The sequence below is a fragment of the Psammomys obesus genome, unplaced genomic scaffold (assembly GCF_907164565.1).
Source record: "Psammomys obesus unplaced genomic scaffold, mPsaObe1.curated_primary_1811, whole genome shotgun sequence".
Lineage (NCBI taxonomy): Eukaryota > Metazoa > Chordata > Mammalia > Rodentia > Muridae > Psammomys > Psammomys obesus.
The window spans coordinates 10,487,771-10,493,357 of NW_026596166.1; positions in this window are offsets into that span (position 1 = coordinate 10,487,771).

The window sequence follows — 5,587 nt, forward strand, 5'->3', positions numbered from 1 at the left end:
AGGCTATTTCTGTGGATGGTCCATCTGTGCTTTTACAATCCTTAGGAATTTTTTCTGCCTATATTATTTCAGTGTCACATATGGTTCCAGGAAGCAGATATGTATATGTGGTATAGTCTAGTCATCAGAATATTTCCATTTCCCTCCTGTAAGTCTTTGCATCCTAGATCTACCAAAGGAATATGGCTTAAAATATTCTAGAAAACATTTTAATTCCACACATTTTTCAAAGCCTTTTTGTTAAATCATGCTTGCCTTGCAATCTAAGTAAGATTAAATTTTTTTTTTGCTCTAGATAAGGGTCAGGAAAGTCTTCATAAAAGCATTCAGCGAGACAGAAAGGAGAAGTTACAGAGAAGTCTCAGCAGACATGAAACTGAAGTGCAGTGTTCCGGGCAGGGAGAAGAAAGACTTCATAGTAGAGGGAAGCTTAGCCCCACACTGGGAGAGAATAATGCTAAGAGACGAATGAATTCTCTAATAACTTGTTGAAAATACACAGATATTTTGTCTCCATGTCCATTTGCCACTCTTCAAGATCATCTTTACTGGGACCCTTTAAACCAGCAGGGAGTGGCTTATCTGGGCAGATGGGATTGCAATGGAGTTTCTGACTACCACTTGGTTCCCATGATATATAGAACCAATAACAGTGTTTCCATGTAGTGCCCATAAAAACAGGGCTAAGTAGACTTTACTGAATTCTGAAAGAAAGAAAGAAAGAAAGAAAGAAAGAAAGAAAGAAAGAAAGAAAGAAAGAAAGAAAGAAGGAGAAAGAAAAAAAAACTTACTATATACCAAGCCAAGACTTTTCCAGGAATTAAAGTAGGAAGTGGCTAAAGATAATACTTAATTTTAGAAGACAAAAGTTTCTAGATTCAGAAAAGCCAAGAGAAAGACTGATAAGAACAGACACCTGAAGTCAAAAGACAATACTGCCAAGAGTAGGACTCACTGACTTTCAGAATTCTGCATGACTTTAAAACCCAGGCAGTACAGTATTATACAAACCAGCCTTAAATTACTACGATGAAATGCCTGAGGAAGCCAACTCACAAGAGAAAGAAACCTTCTTTGGTTCACAACTGTAGTGTTCAAAGGCATGGCTTGTGCATCAGCTCAGTTCAGAGGATGATAGCATACCACAGCAGGAGGGGATTCATATAGCCTCCTTCTGCTAGCTCTTATCTAGCTAGGATGGAGGGATAGCAGAAGAGAAGGAAGAGAAAAAGAGAGGTGGTAGAGAGGGGAGAGAGGAATCAAAGCGGGCAGGACCTCATAGCTCCGGGGCACACGCTAATAGCCGAAGCTTCACCATCTTCAATTGCACCATCTTGATCACATAGTCAAGCACAGACCTTTTAGAGACACTCAAAACTATTTTCTGAACCAGAGTGTCTTAGGGTTCCCATTACTGTGAAGAGGCACCATGACCAAGGCAACTCTTCTAAAGACAAATACTTAATTGAGGCTGACTTAGTTTCAGAGGTTTAGTCCCTTATCATCATGGCAAGAAGCAGGCAGGCAGATGTGGTGCAGAAGGAGCAGAGAGGTCTACAGCTTGATCCAAAGGTAACCAGGAGGAGCCTGAAGTCCACACTGGGTGGAGCTTGAGCATAGTAGACCTCAGAGCCCACTCCCACAGTGACACACTTCCTCAACAAGGCCACACCTCCTGATGGCACCACTCTCCACGGGCCAAGCGTTCACACACTTTAGTCAGTGGGGGCCATTCTTATTCACACCACCACATACAGCAAGCAACAACCTGAAATAAGAGCTGAGTTAGTATTAAAAGTTTGTTTTGAGAAGACAACAACGCGTGACCTGGGAAAACCTCATAGCTCTCTAGTCTTTCTAATCTGGAAATGAAGCAATGCAACTATTTGATTTTGTCTTATTGCCTCCTCCAAATGAACATTTAATAATAAATTAAAATGGCTGCTAACCCTGTCTCTGGATCCCTTTCCTCCAGCTGAGAGGACGTCCTTAGTTCTGCGCCAGCTTGAGGTGCCAGGTTGGGTTGATACCCTTTAGGGTCCTCCCTTCTCTGAGGACAGGGGGTAGTGGAAGAAGGGGGTCCTTAGGATGGGACTGGGAGGGAAGAAGGGAGGGGCCTGGGATCAGGAGGTAAAGTGATTAAATAAATAAATGGAGGGGAAAAAAGCTGCTAATAAGATATAGCTGCCTTTTTTTTTTTTTTTTTTTTTTTTTTTTTTTTTTTTTAGTGAGAATGCAATTTCAATGAAAAAAAAACACCTCTATTATGTAATATAGAAGTAACAGCAGCAGCAACATCTGAAGAATTATAGCTTCCAGCAAATCCTGGATGTCTCAATTGTTACCCCAAAAATCTGGGGGTTTTTAGAAAACAGATGTGAGTTCAAAGCTCCATCTATTTACTATACACTGCTATTGCTGCCTATAGACTGTTGATTCTGGAATGTACCCTCCTTGAGAAAAAGACAAATCATAGGTCTTAAAGAAAGCACCTAATTGAGGCTTTCTCTCTGCTGTAATTCAAACAATCGAATGGCTCTGGAAAAGAGAGTGCTTTGTGGGGAGTGTGGATGGCTTTCAAAGCAACTGTGTAACACACAGTCTGGACTCAGGTTAGTATGATTTTTAATGTGCTATAACAGGAAAAAGGCCAAGATGGGAATGGAAAACTACAGTTCTGACACTGGCTTTGTTGTGGTTAAATATAAAATGCTCTCCCCTGGCTCATTGCTTTTGTTTTGTCATTTTGTTGAGACAGGCTCTCATTAGCACAGACTGACCTGGAAGTAAGCTTCAGGAGCAGCTGACTTTGAAATCTTGTTCCTCCTCTTCACCCCTTAAGTACTGAGATTGCTTATAGGCTGGCTCACCACCCCTGGCTTTAGACTTTGTCTCCGGCTGGTGGAGCGATTTCAGAAGGATCTAGAAACTTTAGGAAGTGTGCCCAAGCTTGAAGAAGTAGGCTGTAGGGTGGGCAGATTCTAGGAAGTGACGTATCCATGATGCCTTCTCGTTTCTCTGCTTCCAGTGTGCCATTTGATGAAGACGCTCCCCAGCTGGCCCAGAAACATGAGAGCGGTGACCATGGTCTGAACCTTTTAAAATCATAACCCTGAATCAGTCTTTTCTCCTTTACATTGATTTTGTCAGACATTTGGACACAATTATGAGAAAGGTGACTAATGGAGTTCTTCCACTAAACAGGAAGGTCATCTAAGACAACATGTATTATTTTTTTCATGAGCTTAGCATAGTTGATTTCAGATTTCCATCGAGCTACAAGATCCTACAATTCTTCTCTTCACGAATGTGGAAAGCATCCTTTATTTCAGTCTCTGGAAGGCCCCAGGTAGAAAGAGCTATCTTTATCAACAAGATTCCGAGAGCCACGTTCTATTCTTCTCTGGAAATTCCATGGCAACTCCTTTCTCCTTTACCTCCCTTCCTCAGATTCTTCCTGCAACAAAATCCCACTGTCATTTCCGTCTCGTCATTGCTTGTCCTCTATCCACACCACCAACACTTTAGCACTAGCGCTTTTATCTGCACCACGGGAAGTCTTGACTGCTTTTCTTCTTCTCAGCGCTCTGTTGAACTCCACTTGGCTACTGAGGGTTTACACAAGGAACAACACCGTGTTCTTACTCTAACTCCACAACCAATGTCCGCAAACCCTGCGTGTCTCTAAGATGTCTAAAATAGGACTACCCGTGGCTTTTCCGGTTGCCTTTATCCATATGCACGCTAGCAATGTTTTTTGGTCACCTCCCTACTTTTGAAACCCCATTCCCATTCAGTCTACTCTCAACACAGTATCCGAAGTGAATGCATTTAAATATGTCACTCCTCCCCTCCAAAGGCCTACGGCTTGGTCTCTCACAGAGGAGCTTCATTTCCTTCTGTTCTTTGTTCCAGCTATGTGAACCCTCTTACGGTTCCGGTTCCTACAATCAGCCAGGAACACAACCGCTTGCAGTGACTTTGCGTTTGCTGTTCTGCTTGAAACATGCTGTGTGGCAAGTTAATTCCAGCATCACCTTCTCACGGGCTTTGTTATTGTCACCCTTTCCGAACCTGTGAAATCTCACTTGTTTATGCTTCCTTCAGCACTCACCACGTAACACACCGTGTTTTACTAGTTTTATTCTTTGTGATCTCTCTTCCCTGAAACATCAGGACTTTTATTGTCATATCCTAGACACCTAAAACAGCACCTTGCATCGTGGGTGCTCTATAAATATTTGTTATAGAACTGTAGGAATATCGAGGAAACATTTCATAAAAACACAGAGACAGACAACTGATAAAATGTCTCCGTTGTTCATGGGTAAACGAATTTGACCAGTTTTGGTATCTTATATAAGGAAACATCACACTGTTTGTTATGTGATTGTTGTTTCACTTCATGGTTTTTGAATAATTTAATGAATTTTAACTTTTCATGTACACTGGTGCTGTTTATGCTTCTGTGTGTGTGTGTGTGTGTGTGTGTGTATGTGTGTGTGTGTGTGTGTGTGAGGGTGTCAGAGCCCCTGGAACTGGAGTTACAGAGATTCCTGAGCTGCCATGTGGGTGCTGGGAATTGAACCTGTGTCCTCTGAAGAACAGCCAGTGCTCTTAACCACTGAACCATCTCTCCAGCCCCTGTCTATTGTTAGTTTTTTTGTTTGTTTGTTGTTTTCTTTTCTGAGTCAGGGTTTCTCAATGTATCCTGGCTGTTCTGGATTCGCTTTGTAGACCAGGCAGGCCTAGAACTCACAGAGATCCACTTGCCTCTGCCGCCCTGTACTGGGCTCACAGGCATACTTTTATGCACATTCTCCTCATTATGAAGGCTTACTTTGGTCAAGAGGGGCGAATCCCATCTTATTTTCCAAGGGTTATTCTGTGTACCCGAGTTACAGAGAACAAAGCAGATTCTGCTGTATTAGGTGGAAAATTCTCAGTTCTGAGCGCTGGTGCACAGAGGCCTCAAGATTCTAAGACATAACTGCAAGAGAAGACGTGGTTATTAAGTATAAATATTAAAATGATGCGATAAATGCATTAACGTCGAACTTGTCTTAGGTGCTATAGAAACTCCCATCTTCTAAAATAAGTCTTTTTAATCCGTGGACCAAGGTAGGAGAAATCGGGAAGGGAGAGGGGGGATTGGAAGGGTGGGCGAAGAGGGCAGAAGAAGGGCAGAGCGACTCGGTGGGCACAGGAGTCACACAACCGTGCTCCCGGGTGCCGCTGGCCTGCGGTCCCGTCCCGCGTCCCCAGCAGCCGGCCCAGGACGCGGCTGGGGGGCTGCGCGGCCTCCAGCGGGGCGGCCGAGGAGTCCGGGGCGAGAGCGGCTCCCGACGGCCCGGACCCCGCGCCCCGGCTGCGGGAGCCTCCCCGAGCGGCCCGTTAGCTGCCCGCCGCGAGCCGCGGCCCGCAGGCGCGTCCGCGGCCGGCGGGGGAGGGGCGGGCCTGGCGGCGTCGGCTTTCCCGGCATTCCCAGCGGCGCGGGGAAAGTTTACCGGACGTGGGCGGCGGCCGCGGCGGTAGCGGCTCCCGGCGGCGGCCCATGGCCCTCGGCGGCGGCCTCGGGCGGCGTCGC